The 21,863-nt window shown below is 29.5% G+C and overlaps 1 long non-coding RNA gene across 1 annotated transcript; it reads left to right on the top strand.

Moving 5' to 3' along the window:
• The first annotated feature begins 321 nt into the window (after positions 1-321).
• Positions 322-17,850, top strand: LOC142324468 (uncharacterized). The gene is made up of 3 exons (XR_012756300.1): positions 322-473; positions 12,868-13,000; positions 17,100-17,850. It is a non-coding gene; the product is annotated as an uncharacterized LOC142324468 (long non-coding RNA).
• The last annotated feature ends 4,013 nt before the right edge of the window (positions 17,851-21,863 follow it).

The raw sequence follows: 21,863 nt of genomic DNA, 5'->3' as shown, positions 1-21,863 counted from the left end.
TCTTTTTCTATTAAAGAACATAATAATAGTTTAAAGGCTGTTTCGATAAATCCAATTATTCTTATCACATTTTATATAATGTGACATAATTACAGCTAATTATTATAAAAATAATAACAAATAATTAAATATTAGATTTTTCCACCGATTATTATAAAACAAGCAATCTCTAAAAATTGTATATATATATATATATATATATATATATATATATATATATTTTAATAACAATAAATTAATAAATGAACATATCAAATTTGAAGATGATTTTCTATCTAAATTAATAATTATAAGTTGCCTAACTTGATTCCATTACAGCAACTTGTTAGGTTATTAATTATATTATATTATATTATTATATAGTTTATAATTTTTATTTACGTTTTTAATTTTAATGTTTTAATTTACAAAACAATACCGCTCCCTAGGATGGATAAATGACCCAAATACTAGGGATATAATCTAAATTGCTGGTAAGGGTGATTTTTATTTTTATATTATAACAAATTATTTAACATAACTTGCTACTTAATAAATAAGTGTTTTTTTTCTGATCGGAACAAATTATAAAATTTGAAAAAAATTATATTTGTATTTCAAGTTCATATTAATTATTTGGTACTTACGTATTAACGCCACCGCAGCTACAGCTTTATTTAAAAACAAAGTAGTCAATCGGATTTCGGTGGAAAATGAACAGTCTCTTTATTAATTTTAATAAATGGTTATTTATATTTATTTGTTTTATAAATATAATTTAACCAAACTTAACCTATGCTCGCTTCGCTCGCTAACTTTGACTAATTAACACCGTAATTTTTTGAGTATTTATTTAATAAATTCAGTAATTATTGCAATTATTTATTATTTAAATAATCAAAACACTCCTGTTAATTAGTGAAGGTTAAGTTTGGTTAAATTATATTTATAAAATAAATAAATATAAATAACCATTTATTAAAATTAATAAAGAGACTGTTTTGAATATATGTTAAACTCTATATCGGCCCATTTTCCACCAAAATCCGATTGACTACTTTGTTTTTAAATAAAGCTGTAGCTGCAGTGGGGTTACACATAAGTACCAATTATTTAATCAAACACATGAAATGATATTAATGTAAATACATTAATTTAAAAATATTTCTACAAAATAATTAACAGCTAAGAAATCGTTACTGAAAATTATTACGAGCATATACTATATCTGTTCATGTTGAAGAGGTCGCAGGTAAATCATATGTTTGTCATTTTTTTAATTCATCAACAGAACAATATTGTTATTGTAAAAGTAAACTTTTAATTGTAAAATAAACTGATTGTACAGTTACCTTTCTCATAAAGTATGCATCGGTAATAAACTGAAAGCTCTTTTTTTTTCTCTTAAAAGCTCATGTTTTTAAGAAACCCAAAAACTGGACATTACACATTATACGAGAAAATATTTAGGCATAATATATGTTCATAATGATTACAAGCTTAGTGTTTTGTAAAGATTCTTCGAAGTAAAACTGTTCACTCCATTTTGTTAACAAACAAAATCAGTTTGATCAACCCACAAGAATTTATCAAATCAAAAACTTCTGCGGACAACAAAAATGCTATCAATATCATTAATGGGAATTCTGGCCATGCAATCTGCAATGTTATGTCTACCCGAGAAGCACAATGTGACTGTTTTATACATATTTTAAGTTAGATGGTTACAATCCATCCATTGAATAATTTTTTAAAGCTGCAATTATGCTATTCTCAATTTCTTTTTAATAATTATCTTTAGAAATAGGTAGTTGTGTTACCTGTGAGAAGAGTTATAATGAACGGCTAAAGATTTTGAGACAGATCATTAATAAACAATAAAGAAAGCAAAAACTTTTATCTGAGGTGCTCCACATTCTACATTTTTAAGTGAGAACCTAAATTTACATGTGCATTTTTGTCAAAAGATAAAATTCCTACTACCTGTTCACAATTTGTGAGGTACAACTTGAAAAGAAAGTTTCTCCTCCGATACTGATACCACAGCTACAAAGTAGTTTTATCAATATAAGGAAATGTTTTTAAAATATTTCAGAAAATTGAAAATTAAATTCTTTATCTTAAAGAATTTAAAATACTTTCCAAAAACTGGGAAATTGCTACATCTTGTTAGACATGTTTGCTAATGGAAATATAAGAATGAAATTACCTTATAAATATAATAGTACACCTGCTGTTAAGCTGTCCCATCAGTACATTGCACAATAATATTTATCAAGAATAAACATAGCAATATACGTATACACTTTCTTTAATTATATCACGCATTTGAGTATGATATTTTAAGTACGTTATAATACACATCTTACTCTGTTCAAGTAGCATTTGGATAGGTAATGCAGAACATACTTTAAGAACTGATTCAGTATATGAAAAACAGAATAAAAATCCATTTATTACCATCAACTATTCTATCTATCTATATTATCAGTCCCTTTTTTGTTTTTTTAAAATTTATTTCTCATTAGTAAGTTGTGAGGTATCTTGAAAATATTTGTTATACTTGTTACATTTTCAGATAAACTAGTAGATATATGACAAATACAGCTTTACTTTGTAGTAAATTCAACAATAAATTAAGCTCTAAAAAAAAAGATAGAATAACTACAGTGAAGATTAAATTAAATTGTAAAATGGAATTATTTTTTACTATAGTATTGTATTTTAATTTATATATAAATTTATAGCAACAATATTTTAAAAGTACAACCACTATATCCCCATTTTTTGTGTTCTTTTTGATCACAAAAGATATGAAGGTAAAATGAAAAGTAATAAATTTATATGATTAAGAATTTGATATAGTACTAAGAACAAAGTAATGCTGTATGATAACAGAATGATCTCGGAGACAAATGTTAGATTTGAAGGTGTAATAAATCATGAAAATGTATTTTATACGATACTGCTGAGATTAGATTGAAAGTGACAGTTTATGTCGATGTTAGACTACATCAACAGCAGCTGTAAGGCGAGTTTATTTTTTTTTAGAAATTATGGTTTGATAACAGAAACTTTCCCACTGTACCTCTCCTGAACAACATTGCAAAATGCCAAAAGTTTGATTTAAAATAGAATTTTTCTTTACTGGACAATAAATAAACTGCAATGATTACATTAATTTTCAATGATTACCTCTTCATCTCATATGTTCTATTAAAATTATATTTTTTGGCTTAACTGTTAAGAATTTTATTATCACAAAATGACATCATTTATTAAAATATAATTTTAAGCTAAGTTAAGGCAGAAACTACATGTAAGTGCAGGTACAGAAATTTTTAGTGGATTATAAAGTAAATTATTTATTACCATAATTTACAGGTAAGTTGCAATTAAAAATCACGCCTGAAAGTGAATTAACGATTTAAAGGGTTTTCGTCTGTGCGAACTTTATTCTCTTAACACTTGATTCAAAAAAAAAAATCTAAGTAATCTTTATATGGTTTGAAAATTATAATAATCTAGCAAGTTTTGTAAATTCTCCATAAGAATATCGATGGTTATAAATATCATTTCCCAACAGTGAAAGTGAAGATGTCACTCTTATCCCAAAAAACATAAAAAACTTTCTCATGAAAATTAAGTAGATCGTTTCTCTCTTTGGGAGATACACTAAAATCTGCCACGATATGCTTCACCTCTTATATAAAGTAATTTGAAAGACAACCTGGAACTTTAGATGTTATCCAAATTAATCGCTTCATTACTAATATTGTATTGATCTTAAAGACAAATTATTATTCATACAATGAAATTTAATTACATTCATAAGCCTCTTTTTAGAGCTAAGCCTTTAAATATTATAATAAAATAAATAAAGATTAGGAGAATCAAGAATCAATGAGTTAATCCCAAGTTTTCCTAATTCTTTTAAATGTTTTCTCCCAACTTAAAAAAACACCTATGGAACTTTTTTTCTTTTTGTTAGATCCCTTCTAATCTTTCCTTACACATGGTCTTCCCCTCTGTAAGAGCTGCTGGACATTCTTAATTGTACATTGATGTTACCGCTTTTCTACATTAAATTTTTAATGGTTTTTACTTATTGTATTGCACATTTTATATATTGTAATAATTAAATAGAAAACTCACTGATTACTGTTTCCTCTCCAATCTAATTTGATGAAAATGACAATTCTATTTATGATTAAATTCTGGGATAAAAGTCCTCCATCTGACATTATTGAAAAAGAAAACTTACCAGTTTAGTTATTATTAAATTATTACAAATAAGTAACAAACAAGTCTATAAGTTGTATTAGTATAATTTTTTGTTTAACAATATTTAGTTCACACATAATTCAATCCACCAATAAATTATAAAATTTAACTTTATGCTTTTTGTTATAAAGAAATTTGGTGAATTAAATTTTAAGAAGTGCACATTAATTCATCAAAACATCTAAGTTTAGTCTGTTGTGCTTTTAATATAATAATTTGCCTGCGATATTAGTATCATAAGCAAAGAGATATCACTCTGTTAAGGGGCCATTAAGAAAGTAGCTATTGCCTCAGCCTAAGAGATATATCCAGAATTTTATCAAATGCAAAGCTCAAAGATGTAATCTATATTCATGGAATCTATTTGAGGAATAAGGGATTCCAATCGACTCAAGGAGTCTAGTTCATAATAATAATTAATATTTTTATGTCTCTGAAGGAGTCACTCAACAGATAACCTGACATGACACATATCTGTTTCCAAAAAAACGCTGAGCCAGTCTTAATAAAAACTCACATCACAAGTTAGGCTTGGTGAGGAAAATGGATATTTTAATTGTTTTTCAGATGCCTTTCCCTCAAAAATTATTGCATACCAGCACGAAGCTGACTAAACTATAGATGATATTCAGCCGTGAAATTGGCCCTTTTATTCTGTTCATCACATTGAATTGTTATATAGTGTCATCATAAATGTAAAGAAATCAACTTTATATGGTATCATTTATATCTTGCGTGACTTTTATAACACAGAAGTCACAGATCAGGAATTTATAATGTAATCACTTGTTCAACCACTTCTTCATTCTGTTTAGTGCTGGTAAAGGAGCAATTGATGAAATACATGTTGATATCTCCGTTTCCAACTGTGAGATGTGTTTTGCAATTCATTTTATGAGAGCAAGCATACAGTGAAACTAAAATCTGTAGATTATAATCTCATGTTTATACTAATATTATGAGAGACATAATCATGATGCCAGAAAATTAGAGAGAAGAAGCCAAACAGATTCAAATGATATTATTAAACTGAAAAATGATTGTCACAATATTTTAGGAACAAAAGAATCTACTAGCCGAATTCATGGAATTTGGGACTGCAGCAATATCAGAATATTATTATGAATTGAAGGAGTTTGGACAAATCAAACCGTGCAGACTGCTCTCAATGGCGATTATTCTTCTGAATGAAAATGCATAACCTTACACTAAATGCCACTCAAAGGCTTTAGTTGTCGGTTCAAGTTGGAGATTTTTATTGTTTGGACACTGCTTGAATACAATCTCTTTATTAATATAAAGATTTGTCTTTTAATCAGTACATTGAAACAAACAAGGGGTTCAAAAATGCATGGGTGGTGGATTTCTAAAATCATTTCTACACAAGTTGGTGTTGTGGTGCAACAAGTGCCCGAGAGTGGAGCATTTTTAGGGAAAAGTGTAGTGCAGATATGTTTATAAGATATAGGATCTAAATAACAAAATATTTAGACAGTTTTTTCTTACCAAAATTCATGTACATGATGCCATATTTGTCTATACGTTGTGGAAAATGGACTTTTCACAATAGCTTTAGATTTTTACTAAAGTAAAACTTGGAAGTTTTTATGAATTTGTCCTAAAATTGCATAAGAACAGCTGAACAATGTTTTGTAATCAAGAATTACCTTAAACCTTATTGATGTTTAAATATTTATTTTAAAGCATAATAGAGGAACCGCAGCTGCTATGATAATTTTTTTTTATTTCTAGTTACTTAGGATGAAAATATAAATCAATAAAATAATTCTAGTCATTTGCCATAAACAAAAGATTGAATGCGACAAGAGACGACATGCAAGTCCCACAAAATGGCATTGCCATTCTCAAGAAAAAAAGCATTTCATGCCGGGCTTAGTAAGGAAAGTGAAGGCTGAAGCAATTACCCATCTTCTACACAGAGTAGGCCAAGCCCACTAAAATGCAGGAAATCTTTCAGCTCTACAAGCAGCACCTTCACTCTGTTCACCAATGGGACTGGTCATGTATGTATGAAAATCATTATTCTTAGTGAAATAGAAAGCAATTGTACCTCTTACCTCTGTTGTGCTTTATATGCATCACTACATGTTGTGCTTTATATGCATCACTACATTGTGATTGTGACAGATTATGTAATTCAACAACCAAAGATACAACTTCTGCTAGGTCACAGAACATGATTCACAAAATGTACTCACAGTTGGGAACAGTGACATCATGTGATTCATTGACTATTCTTTTACCAGCCTTAAATCAAATGAGATGAATGAACATTTGATTAATTATATATAGCTGATTGGTGTTAACGAATTATATATTTTGCTTCTACTTAAAAATATAATTATTTCTTCTAATCTAATATCATTGCAGATGTAAAGTAATTAATTAAAATTATTTGTTTTAAATAATTAAATGTTTTATTAAATTTAAATAAAACATTGTTTAAATTTAAACATATTGTCAAATGTTGAAATAACACTGTCGACGCAAAATCAGCACTGTAATTTGGGTGCTGATCTCAATGCTATTGAAATTGTGTTAGTATGTAAAGGTGTTACATAAATCATAAATTTGTAATGGTTTTTTTTTTTTTTTTTATAAATTTATTTTGATCAACTACTTGTTACAATTCAGAATAGTTTCTGTATTTTTACTTTTAAGCAGTATGCAGAAATGCCTAATAAAAGAAAAAATAAATAATTTATGTATACATTGTATCATGAGAAGTAGACATGTATGATGACATCATACAGATATCTGTTGTTGCCTACTACAGAGCTTAAAATTTTATTCAGTCTAGCTTCAATTGTCTATACTGAGTGTTGTGTTCACACAGTATTAGCGTTTTGCTATATTTTCATAAATTGTTTATAATACTGAAGAGATTTTTTTCTCATTTTTGCTACATGGCCTCTGCAAAAGTTTGTGGATGCTCAAATCACCCAGACAATTATTGTTGCATTGGAGATAAATTTACGCATAAATCTCAAAGAAAGACTTATTTATGAATCGATAAAAACTGCCTATAAATTTTATTTTGATTGCGGTGTTAAATTTTATTTTGGGTGCCTCATGTTATTTCTATATCGTGCTCAGTAACCGAATGGTTGAAGGGGAAACAATGAGCCCTCCTATTTACTGTACTGATGGTTTGGTGTGAACCTAAGGATCACACTTCACAGACTGCTACTTTTGTATGACAAATATATTTGGATTTTCATTCAAAAAAAGAAAGTTCATAAAATATACAGATGTATCCTCAGGTCCAAAGCTGGTACCAAATGGGGTATAGGAGTTACCTATATCTGTACCACCATCTAATCCAACATTTTTAGAAAAACAATCTGAAAATGTAGTGGATGTTGAAAAATTTCTTCCTGTATCCGATGAGACCTCACTTAATTCAACAATATGAACTTAATGATATAGTTGTGTGATTTAAAGTTATTAAAGCAGCAAGCTGAACGTCTTGACATCTAGACTACAACAGTTGAATCTTTTGGCGGAAAAAAAAACAAAAGTTTCTGTGTTTGGAACACGAAATAAAACTTATTCAACTTACTTTACTATGAGGAGTTCAATGCGCATTTGTACTGATGTCGATGCCCTGATGAAAGAGCTTGGAATTCAGCATGTTCCTGAAGAATGGCATCTGTTTATTGACTCTACTAAGTTAGCATGAAAGCAGTTTTATAAGGTAATGGTTACAAACAGACATCCGTTCTATTAGCTCATGCAGTCTACATGAAGGAAATGTATGAAAATGTGGCATCAGTATTAGAATCGATAAAATACAAAGAGCATTTGTGGCAAGTTTGCAGCGATTTGAAAGTTGTGCTTTACTTCCTGCTTTACAAGGAGTGTTTACAAAATATTGTTTTTGGACTAGTCACAGTACAAAAGGTCTTACTAAGTAAAGAACTGGCCATTCCAGAAAAACTTTATGCCTGGTGAAAAAAAGTGTAAAGAATTTATCATTAATTAAGAGTGGTAAGATCATACAATCACAATTTCACATTACACTTGGACCAATGAAAAACACCAAGATGGATGAGGATTTAATCATTTAACAATAAGTTTTCCTAAACTGAGTGATGGTAAGTTCAAGGAGAGTACATTTATCAGTCCACAAATCAAAATGCTTAAGGATTTAACATTTGAGGATAACTTAGTGAATGTGCATTAGCTGCATGGAAGTCCTTCAGAGACTTTTTAGGCAATACAAAAGATAAAACTAAATTTTTTGGTTAATAAACTGTTAAAACAACTACATACAATCTTTCTGTAGAAAGATTTAGTATGTAAAAATTCATTTCCTACACTCCCACCTAGACTTTTATCCTGAAAATTTGGGCTCTGTCAGTGATAAGCAGGGAGACCATTTCCGTCAGGATATTCTGACCGTGCAGCATTAGTACCAAGGAAGATGGAATGCTAGAATGATTGACGACTATTGTTTGTTTTTATTTAGAAAAACTGATCAAACATTGTACAAATTTGTTAACATATTTTAAAAATTCAGTTCCGATGATTTAAACATTTAAAAACTGTATTGAAAATATTTCAATTCATTTGTGTTTGAACAAACAAAAATTTAGCTGATTTAACAAATTGTAAATGAATACACATAAATAATAACTTTTTGAAATATTGTTATCACACTGATTGTGCATTTATTGGTAAATAAATCTTATGTATCTAAAAGTGCAATGTATTACACAAAATTTATAAGTTTTGAATTCAGCACCCAAAATTTGTTAAAATCACTATGTACGATTCTAAATATACATGTTTTGCTGCATTTTAAAAATTCTATTAGTCATTTACGGTACTCACCTTTCTTCAATCCAGATTTGAAACTACGGTGATAGTCATTTTAACTAAAATTTTCTTTAGCTTCCATATTCCATTTTACACCTTCATTACATTACATTTGAGTAATCAGGAACCATTTTTTTTCTCACAATTTCCATGAGTTAGAAAGTACTCCCAGTACAGCAACTACAACTCAAAATCACTTGGCAAAAAGAATAATAATGTACATAATATGAATTGTTAATTTTTTTTTTTTTTTTTTTTGTTTTGCGTAGGAGGAGGGAAAAGCTGTGTCAGCCACCGTCTGTGCCCGCAACAGACGGTAGTGTCGGGCTCTCACCGACTAAAAAACCTCCCCCTTCATGAAATAGGAACAACTGGACCTAACCATGCAACACAAATACATTGAAAATATCATATTCTATCAATGGGGAAACCTACTAGGATCCTATTAGGGATTGGGATCGCGAACGTGACTTAATTAAGTAATAATAAAATAATATCTACCTGAAAAACATATACAGCATATACAAAACTTTACATATACTTTCATAAACTTAATCTACATTGCTTATCTAAGTAATTTTAACGTAAAATTTATGTTGAACCTGAAACAGAAACATACACAAAAGTACACATAAAAAATTCCCTACAGGAAAGTTTAGGACCCTATTAGGGATTGGGATCGTGAACACGACTTAACTAAGTAATAATAAAATAATTTCTACCTGAAAAACATACACATTATATACAAAACTTTACATCTACTTTCATAAACTTAATCTACATTGCTTATCTAAGTAATTTTAATGTAAAATTTATGTTGAACCTGAAACATACACAAAAGTACACATAAAAAATTCCCTACAGGAAAGTTCCTATCAGGGGACCCTACTGGGAGTTGGGACCTACCGCTATTTTATCAGAATATTATACTGTCAACTTAAAAACTACACAACTTAATTGTAACATGGAAATTTATAATATGAAGCAATAATAACAAAAGTAAGTACCTTTAGTAGAAAACTATCCTATAGTAAAAGGGAGTACCACAATGTAAGGAGGGCCACTTACATGGCAGCTCTCCCTTAGATTATTAAATGAACCGTTGAGTTACCTGAAACAAAAGAAAATAAGACAAATTCAATTAGCAGTTGTGAAATTAATATAGTTTTGTTTTAGTTATTAAATTCATTTCATTTATGATAACATTGACCTTTTTCTAACAAAAATATTTATTAGAAATGATTAGGTGGTCCATTTTTACTCCTTAAATATTTAGCCTGGTAGAACTATTTATATAGACATTTTTTACAGAAATAGGTAGGTACATAAGAAAATCTTTACCCTCTTCCAGACTAGATAGATACCAAGAACACTGAATTTTTTACATCTCTGACATCGATAGATATCCAGTGCGAAATCATTGAAAAACACCATTTTAATAGATCAAGGTGGAAGAAAATAAAGGAATAAAGTGGAGGTTAGAAAGGCGTAATCCACAAGGATTGCTAAACAAGACAACTCGCTCAAAGAAATTCTAAGCCCCTTTTAAGGCAGCAGGGATTCCTCTCGTACAAGATCAGAGCGCTTTTACCAAGAATAGAAGCAAAAAAATTATTCTGAATTAAGATTCACCGATATAGATGGTAACCGATCTATATCGCATCCAGTAATGTGTGTTGTATGAACCAATTTGGCCGAGCTAAAATTTTTAGCTAAGAATAATGTGGAACGGTAACAAAAAACGATACAGGATGTCTGTACACCACATGATCCTTTTACTAATTAAAAATTTTTTTTTTAAATTATACTTAATATTTTTATAGAATGAACTGAATCATTTATTTTCTTATTATTTTCCCAATTTTATGTAGGTTTCCACTTGCTTTGATCGCTCTGGTATTTAAAATTCATGAAATATTTATTTATGTACCATCTACTTTGAAAGTACATTCTACAAGTTTTGACAAAGAGGTGCGAGCATGGTTTCATTCAATTTTCAAACCGCTGTCAGGCAAGAGATTCATCGCCAAAGCAAGCAAAACAATAAGGACTAAACAGAATTTCCATGTCAAAAAAAAAAAATTGTGAAACCACTTCTAAATTTTCACACAGTCTATCTTCTAGTAAAATAATACGTTAAATGAAGATATTGCTTTGTTTCATCTATCAAAACCCGCTCTCTATCTGTAAACTTACATAAAATTCATTTTTATTATAATTAAAAGTTTGGGGGTATCCAAGTGAAAAGTTGACTGTAACGACAATAGTTTGATTCTTATTTCATTCATTTTACATGATGAAATCTCTCAAATTCAATTGCTTTTCATTACTATTATTTACATTATAAACAAATAATTGTTGTCAACAAAAAGAATAATTTAGTTAAATTATATATTGCATTTCAATTTTATTAACAATGATGAAAAAATCAAGTGATGTACTGCTAACTGATAAATACTCAAAATATTATTAGGAAGGTTAAAATAAAAATATGAATAACAGTCTTCTTGAAATATCATAAGCCAAGAAATGTACATAATAAGCTTATGAAGTTTCATTGCTCTAACTAACAAAATTCATAAATAAAAATTTGTATATATATATATATATATATATTTAAAATTTAACATTATATGAAATATAAACCACTTAAACACAGTAATTAGATTAGTTATACTTACCTTATTTATTTCCAATAACCAGTTTGTGCAGTATCTTGCACCTTCAGTTGGTATTAGATTATAACTAATTCTTTTTAATTGATTTGTATTTTTTTTTCATTATAAATATTTTTACAACTACATTTATGTTCATAATATCATTTAAAATTTCACTATGGATAACATTATAATTTATGTTAAAAAAGAGAACTCATTAAAAAGAATAAGTTTTAATGTAATAAAAATAGAATTTAATACAGACTGAAGATGCAAGGTACTACGAAAAACAGTCAATGGAAATTAATATGGCAAGTTTACCTAACTTATCTAATTACTATGTTTTGGTGGTTTATATTTCAAATAAAATATATATATCAGAGACAAATTAGGCATTGACCAGATAATGGTATTTCTTGATATGTATACTAAGTTTCTGCTTTTTATTATACTGATGTTTCTTTTATTGCATTTATATTGTAATTTGCCACACAAACTTTCTGTGTCACGCATGACATTTTATGTCAGATCTACCAAAAAGTTTTATAAAAGTAACTGCAGTATCAAAAAAGAAAGTTACCTATTGATGATGTAAACTGGGGTCTAAACTAATACCTTTTTCTGTTTAGCCTCAGGAATCACCATAAGGTATTACTTAAGAGGATGATATGTATGAATGCAAATTAAGTGTAGTTTTTTTCAGTCTCATGTCGCCCGTTTCTGAAATGTGTGGTTAATTGAAACCCTACCGTGAAAGAACGCTGATATCCACAATGTAGTATTCAAATCCATTTAAAAGTCTACTAGGATTTGAACCTTAGAACTGTCGACTTTGAAATCATTTGATTTGCAATGATGAGTTAACCACTAGACTAGACCGGTGGGGTAAAGCCCTGACCCTGGCCTTGGCCCCTGGTACAAGGTAAGTGATAGTGGCTGGTTGAAGCCACAGAGTGAGTAGCTCCATTTCTTGGTTGCTCTAACTGAAGCTAAACATTACATAAATGGATGGAGTCTTTTAATAAATACTAGTATTATTGTGAAATATATATGATGTAGTAAAGAATTAATAGTACCTTAATTATTTTACCATTTGGCTACACAGCTTTATATTCATCACCACGGCTAATCCAAGGATCAAATCCATCGAGCAGCTGAAAGAATCAATCGATCTGGTACTCTGAAGATATAGGACGCAGGATGAAGTGAAAAGTTGATGAGATGTTGAATATAACCTGGTAAATTGTATTATTTCAAGTCTCATTTTTATTTATAGTTTGTAAATTTTTGTAGTGAGGAAGATAACGTCAATTTCACACTTTATTTACACCAATCACTTATTTCCCCCACAATTTCAAAATATGTTATATAAGATAAAATAATTACATACTAAAAACCAGAATCAGTTCATACCTTTTTAATATGAAAGGCAAATATATTACATATAAAAATGATTAAATTTTGAAGTAATTTGGATTACTGTTAAGCTAGATGAATTTTTTCAAATAATCATTCTACTTGTAAGTTAATTTTTTTAATAAAAAAATTAGCGAATAAATTGAAATAATTTATTATGGCACCTCTAAAATCAGCTGACCCTGGTTTGAAAAAATTAAACTAACATGCAAACATGCATCTTCTTTGAAGCAGTTGGCTGAACGCTGATTGGGGAAACCAAAGGGGTATTCAAAATTTAAAATCTTTCAAATAAAATAAAAAATTCTTAAAACTGTAATTAGATAAAATATGCTCTAACCTTCAATTTAATTAACACCTACCAAAAAAATTTAAGGAAAAGCTTATGTAATATAATAAATATTAAAAAAATGTATATTATATCCTACGTGAACCAGATTTAAAAGCTACAGTTAATTAAGAAATTGCCTCTATATCTTTACGTATTTTTTAAATTTCTTGAACTTATTTAAATGATTAATTTTGTCATTGAAATGAATAAAATTTAAATAATTTATAAAAAGGATAATTTTATAAAGCAATTTAAACTACAAGAGGAATTTTTACGTGATGTAATACAAAAAAATGTAAATTGATTTATAAGGAGGACTTCAGCCACTGGTAGTGAAGTGATGAGCTGAAAAGACAAAGAAAACACAGAATAACTATAAACATACATTAACATATTTATATATCACCCCCCAATATATAGACACATTTATATACACAGCACCCCCCAACCGAAACCCGATGAACGATATCGGGATGATGAGATACGGTCGTGACGCGGTACGAATGGTTTATGTACCCGGCACTTGCAAGAACTATTCATTGCATACAACATAGATATTTACAATGTCAATTTGTAATCAAGAATTATAATTAAAAATAATTTTGTTTCATATTTGGTACCTGATAAGCTAAGTTGTGAATAATACACCCGGAACTGTGCAAGAGCACATCAAATATCCTACCAGTTAAGGAAAAAGTTGAAATAATATACACCCTGAACTGTTTCAGAGCATATCAGATTTGCTATGTGTTGATGAAAAATTTTAAACGGTACACCCTGAACTGTGTCAGAACATATCAGATTTGCTAGCTGTTGAGTAACAATCTAAAATATTACACCCTGAACTGTGCCAAAGTATATCTGCAAATTTGCTATCTGTACAATGCTCTAATATGTGTATTTTTACAATTACATAATTTGAAACTGTATTTCTAAAAATGAAACCGAATTAGAAGATTGAACTAAGGAAATATATGAATTGACCAGAAGATTTTTGTTTTATAATTTCAACAAAAAAATGATATTGATTTGATGAAATATAACTTACGGGATTTTTCTATTATTTTCAATATTAAAAATAGAAGATCTTTCAAAGGAATCAGTTACTCAGAGTTTTTAATCATAATGAATTTACTTGTGTTTTCCATATTTCTTTTTTTCCCTTTTGCACTTGTGCAGATGTATGCATTACCATCCAAACCTCTTAATTACTCCATTTAAGATTCTCTTAAGAATGCATTTTCACAGCATAATATTGCCAATCCCAATTGGAATTTAAAAAAAAACAAAAGTCTATAATTTATATTATTGAAAAAAATGTAAAGTTACTAATGAATAGCAAATGGAATCAAGTTGAGATTGATGACAATCCAAGTGAAAAAGGGGGTATTAAATTATGCAAATACTAAATGTAATATTGAAGTTACCTTTATCTGTAGGATTATAGAAAAAAATTAAATCTTATTATTCAGTAATCCATAAGGAGGACTTTTTTCATCAACAATATGAAATATAATTACAATTTAATTCTATATGTTAACAGTGGGAAGTGCAAAACGATTAATAGCAGGCGACAGGTACCCATTAAATCGCAAATTCTAATCTTGTATAAGAAAAGAGAATGTGCTCGATTTCAGTTTTACATGGTTTTGGAAATTGATTTATAAAAAAATACATTTATAGAAAGATAAACTAATAATTTCAGTGGATAACCACTAGGCAAGATATGGCATATACTCTAGAAGACTAAAACCAGGGGGTTTATGTATATAGTTTGCTCATATGAAAGGTTTAATGTAGTGTATTTTTAGGTTTAACATTCCTGTAAAAATTATCAACGGTAATAGTGATGGGCCTTTTAATTAGAACTAAAATGATTACTGACGGATATACTGTAATAGTTCCTTGATTGTTCTCTGCAGAAGACCAGTATACTTTCAAATACTGTTTGATGGTGTCAAAAATAGATTTATGTAACATTAAATGGTTAGGGTGAGATAGAAGATCTTTTTAAATGAAAGCTAAAAAATCTGATGATGTGTTATATTCATAAATTTGTTTATATGTAGATAATCAAAGGGACATTTTAGAATTAATTTTGTTGTTAAATATGGTTATTTATTTAAGAAATTACTTAGTGTAATTATAAAATAAAAGCAAATCCACAAAGAAAATAAGATGCGAGGCTGTTTTACATAAACAGATCAAATACGATTGAAAAAAGCCAATACTATGAATTAACAAATCACAAAGTTCTGCTTATTTAAAAAAAATTATAGTAAAAATAATAAATTTACAGAAAACTGCAGAAATTGTATAAACAGCTTGTCAAGTGGTTTATGTAATATCCTCTTCCTTAGAATCGATTATAATTTAACCTCTTTGAAGACAGTTCTAATTTAATACTAGAAAATCGATTTATATTAACATTTAAATTTAGATATTCAACTCATATACAGCAGAATGAATGATATACATAAAATACCCACCAACTAAACTTAAATTAGTATAATTAATGTTAGTCAATGTTAGTAAAACAATTTTTTACGATAAAACAGTTATATTTCTAAGCTACATAGAAAGAACATGCAATTACAAGCTACATAAAAATGCATGAAATTACTAGCTACATAAGAAGTACATGTAATTACAAGCTACCTAATTATTTTATGTATATTATTGAAATTACTGTATATGAGCCAACAAATCCATGTAAACATAATTGTATATGAAATATACATAGTAAAAACATTTATCTCTCTCCAAAGAGGTTAAAGTTAAATATATAATTAAAAGGTTAGGAAAATAATGTTTTTGAAAAAATCTATTATTTACATTACATTAAAAAACCGAGAATTCACATAAAGAACAAAATTACAATGTACTACTTGTTATTATGAAAATAAATGGAACCTTTACAGTATATGGTCATTTGACTACTTGCTTAAAGGCATGAATATAAACTGGGATTGTATTTTTCTTCCTGTATGAAGTTTTACTAATGGCTATACATAATTAAATAAATTCAGTAAAATAATTGTAACTGAAAAGCAAAAACAGAGTAAAAAATTGTAAATGATTTCAATGAAGAAATTATTTGAAATAATCAGCTAACTTATTGATATGAATGTAGTGACGGGAGGTATAGTACATCAGTAGTACATTAACCACCAAAGTACCTAGCCTAACAAAGTTAAGAATTACATAAAAAATATATTAAAGCATAGACTAAAATTCATTTAGAAGAAAAATGAGTAATTAAAACAATTATGCCCCTATATTTTCTTTCTACCTAGTAACCTGTATAATCAGTGATAAATAAAAAATTGTCACTTTCTTGAAAATAATTAAAAAATGATTAAACTTTTTTGATTGTATTACAGTATTCAGAAATTTGTGTGCCGGTTGTTAATTTGCAAAACATGGTAATGAATCAAACCAAAGTATTAAAAATGGATTAGAACAAATTTTATTTGGATTTGAATATTCTGAGTGAACTGAACAACATTGAAATAAATTTAGACAAAATATCTGAAACAAGATCAGTTGAGTACACAATAAAACAGCTTTATACAGGATTTCTTTTTCAGGTTACAATCAAGAGACCCAGAAATGAATGCAGTTAACTACAACTGACATCCAGGAAAAATTTAGAAATGTAGGAAACAAAAATAAATTTTAAATTATCTTTTATTAACATAAAAGCTAATTTCTTATTATTATAAACTCTTGAAAAATAAATGAAGACTATATCTGCAATAATAGAAAATATTAGTACAAGTGATAATTGGCTTTTATTTCAAGAATTTTCTACAGAATTGCAGAAAAAAGAAATTGAACAATGTAGATGTGAAAATGTGTGGATGTCCGATAAGAGTGGTTCAAATTTTGTATGAATGAAAGATTCCAATTGTTCTATTGGGGAGATAACACAATTATTACGATCTGAAAAAACTAAAAAAGAATAAGTGTTTCTAAAAAGCATTTCCTCTTTCAGCAATAATAATTAAAGTATTTGATACATCAAACAATAAATAAAATGTTATAGTTCCTGCGAGATATTCATTGTACTAAGGTATTTGTACTTATTTTTAGTAGACAAAGGTAGCAAAGCCAAGAAAAAACATGTCTATTCAATACATATAAATTACATTTACAATACAAATAATGTATCTAGATGCAATATAAAGATTAGGCAATTCCTATAAAATTATTGAAAATATTAAGATGTTTTATACTTTTTTCTGGAATAAAATTCATTTTAGTTTGTACATAAAATTAATTTTATGTAATTAATTTTATAAAAATTTTGCCATATTGATGTATCCATTTCAAAAAAAGATTGCATCACCCCTCTTTTTTTTAATAAAACAAAATTTGTAAAATGAAAGATTATTATTTATCTAGAATAGATTTTAAATTTTAAAAAAAATCATTAAAAAACAAAATCCCATGTAAAAAAGATCATATAAACTGTAGCAACGTGCTTTAAAAATTCGACGTTAAATTTTAATTTTCATTAAACTGTAAATTAAGAAAAAAAATGTTTAATTTAAAACCGATATATTAAAAAAATAAATCTATGTTGCATACAATAAAATAAATGTTCCTCACTTTAAAGTAATGTCCTAAACTGTGTGGTTTTCCTTTCTAGAAGATTGTTCATAGTTACCACACGAACATGTGCACAGGTGAACGTTTACGACGCAACTAAAGAGATGTCTTACTTCGTATAACGTACATGCTCAGACACTACTAATTACCGTTCTGCGTTTCTGATTGGTCAATCATATCTGTTGTTTACTCAGAGACTGCCCTCGCTACATATCGTAATCCGTCCAACGTTAAAATAGACAAACAACTTTGTTATACGATTTGAAAAACAAGTTAATTACTTTTCTGTGTCTCTGATTGGTCAGTGGTGGTATTACAGTTGTTTAATCGTTCTAATGAATCCCTCCTGACGTAACTTGGTAATCTTCTTCATAATAATCGCTTTAAAATATATATTTGAATTTAAAATAAAAAAGAACTAATTTCAAAATTATTTTTTTACTTTTACCTGTATTAATATATTATTTGACAAAACAAATTACGTCATCAGAATTGCCGATCTAGTTGAAAATTAACAGAAATTTTTTTGAATAGTAATTTACATAACTGAACTTTTGTTTTTTGCACCGGTATTTATTTTTTCAGTTTTGAAAAGTAAAACAAAAAATTTGGTAATAGTGTATTCTCTAAGACAGAAAAGGTATTAACTTGTTAATTAATATCGGTTAAAATTGTTAAATATAAATTGAATTTGGTCATAAATTAATTTCCAGACATAATATTTTTTTATTAAATGTGATATATCAGGTCCGCGCCTTACCTAACACCGAAGGTTTCACACAAAAATTTTCCTTATCTTATTTCAATTAGACCGTGCACTCAAATCATTTTTGATTGTGTCTTTAAACACCAAAAATACTATCCTCACGCCAACAAAACAGGTGTTGACTGCAACGACAGTTTTGTCCTACAATTCAATTTACTCAAAGTTCTCTTGATTTACTTAAAAATCAAGAAATAAGCCTCTAATAAAAATATACCTTCTTATTTTGCTCTCATCCGCATTCGGTAGTGAGGTCAATGCCTATTACAGACAATGACTTGAGGACTTTTACATTTGTGATGCCCTTTAGCCTTTTACTAACGACAGATTCTGAAACAACTCTGTCTCTTTGTTATCTGCTATGACAACCGGACCTTTCCTATTGTTCTTTATGTTCTTAATTTTCAAATTGGCCTGGAGGGCAGCCTGAAATTCCTTCTTAATTATTTTTGTGGAGTCCTCTTTCCTGTTAATGAATATGACTTCTGGTTGCTTGCGGGCTAAACTGGCCTCCCGCTGCCTTTAAGGCAACGTTGAGTTTCCGCTTTGACTTAATAAGCACAAGTGTTGGGCGCTGATACCGGGGCGGACACTGTCTCTTTCCTTTAACTACAACCTCCTTGACTTCAGTTGGTTTAGAGACAAGCGTCTTAAATCCGTTCGGCAATGCAGAGAACATTTCCCTACTCATTAAGCCTTGATATGACTCGTCTGCTAACCGCTGGAGAGGCGCTTCGAATGCCTTAGAGAAATCCAACAACTGCTCACATTGTTACTGAAATTATGCTACTAGTGGGAGAATTAACTACCACCCCTGCCACCAGCTTTAACGAAATCACTATTCAGCCTGATTTTTTTGTATCCCGGTGGACGTATTCGCCTGCCTAGAGTAGCATTCGTCATCACAGGATAAGACTTTAACATCCTCTTGCTTTCTAACGCGCCTGAGTTTTCCTATAAGACTCTTCAGATTATACAACCGATCTCTTTGCCAGTGCATCCCTAACTAATTAGAATAAGCAAAACTAATCTACTTACTCTCTGACACCTAATGCTTTGTCAGACAAGCCTTAAATGTGATAACGGTACGCAGCGAAATACGAACAGCCAGAGGCCTGATTGTCCTCATGTCACATTTCGCACCTCTTAGCCGCTGCTGGATAGTTTACCCAGGAGCAAGCAATTACGAAAAACCGCTCTGAAAAGAGTGTATGCAGGACTAATCGCCTTAGTCCTAGTAGTATCCTCAGTGATTAGTCCAGATAGTTCTAGCGCAAGCCCAGGTAGAGCTCGCCACCCTACCTTGGCGAACCGTTGCTCGTTACAGGGTATATACACGAGCAGTCGTTACCTCTTCTTCACCACCTGCCTTGTAAAACAAAAAACACGATCGATTTACAAGACCCTGCAGGTGCATGTCTAAATCAAACACCAGATACCAAGAAGGAACTCGGCAAAAACGAACAAATCACGAACGCTCCCCGATTTTCACACAGATGCTGTTAAAGCCTTAGTCGGTAAGAATTCAACACCGGGTAAGATAACCACTTGATACCGGTTTAAACATCAAAGCAGACTCAAGTCACGGCAACAACTTTGATTATACGCATCAGAAGGACCAAAGTTTAGAATAATGTTACGACAGCATTTTAAAGGTCATAGCAAAACAATTTTTTCACAAAAATATTAGCTTAAGTAAACCCTTGCCGTATTTCGGCTATTAAACATTTTTTACCGCTAATTTCAAAAATAGTCACAGTACACCTCAAGTTGTAGAAACTCTTATATCAAAAAATATATTGTTTTTCGATGTTTAATGATAAAAAAGTCATTTTATTTAAAGTAGCCCATTCTTTATTAACATCATTCTGATGTCTTTCATTTACAACTAAATGAAAGATATCCACTTTAAAGTGGGGTGTTTAAACCCCACTCTTTAGGCCATTCATCACGCATAAGAAATAATTGTCAAAAACATCAAATTTTTAATTTGAACAAAATTAATTTTTTTAATTTGACTTTCACATAATCTTGCATAACACCACATGAAAGCTTGTTGTCAAATCCATTCTGAGATACCGTCCTAAAATTATTTTTCACATTTTAGTGCGTTTTAATTTAAGAGTGGTGTTTTAAAATATTTTTTATTTTCTACGTTTTAGTCTTTTATAAGTTTGTACTTTACAGCTTCGCTAGCGCAAAGGTTTGAGCTTATTTAGCGAAAGATCGGATCTGAACGTTTTACGGTGAGTGAGTGCAATCAAAACATAGCGCTAAACGAATTAATTTCCGGATAACCAAGATCCGGTCGATCAAGACTGTACCCGATGAGTTAAACAGTTAGAGCTCGACCTACTGATATTTACGCCATTTGAATTGTAAAAATCGGATGAGTGGTTGCCGAGATATTACGGTGGCACCCCATCGCACCTCCTCCGCGAGTGCTAGGACCGACCGTTTTTGAGATATTTGCGATTTTCTTCCGAAAATTCGGATCCGGTTAAAAAGTACTAAATTTTCCCAAAACTCCGATATATATATCGATATACCGCATATATATCGATATGTATATATAATATAACAAGTATACACCTGACTACCACGAGACATGTACTAACGAATCGGGATTTCCCGCTAGCGATCGGTATTTTCCGGTAAGTTAAGCGGGACACACACACAGACCTACATACAAATGCTCTTTACTACGATAGCATAGACAACATATGTTATTGCTCGATCGATTAAAGATACTCTGTTCCTAATTGTGTAGATATAATAACGATTTAAATAGAATTTCATTTATCTAAAACATCGACCTGAATGAGCTGAACTATAGATCGTTTGAACACAGATCACAGTACTTGGTAACGGTTAAAGCCCTAAACATAACCAAAAAAATCCTTTTCGGCACTCCCGAAGTAGATTTCACTGGTGCTAAGTAGGGGATAAAAAAGATTTCCACCTTAAAGTTAAGGAA

Source organism: Lycorma delicatula, chromosome 5 (assembly GCF_047948215.1).
Source record: "Lycorma delicatula isolate Av1 chromosome 5, ASM4794821v1, whole genome shotgun sequence".
NCBI lineage: Eukaryota > Metazoa > Arthropoda > Insecta > Hemiptera > Fulgoridae > Lycorma > Lycorma delicatula.
Note: the sequence above shows the minus strand (reverse complement) of the source record. Positions and strands in the feature narration are given on the sequence as shown.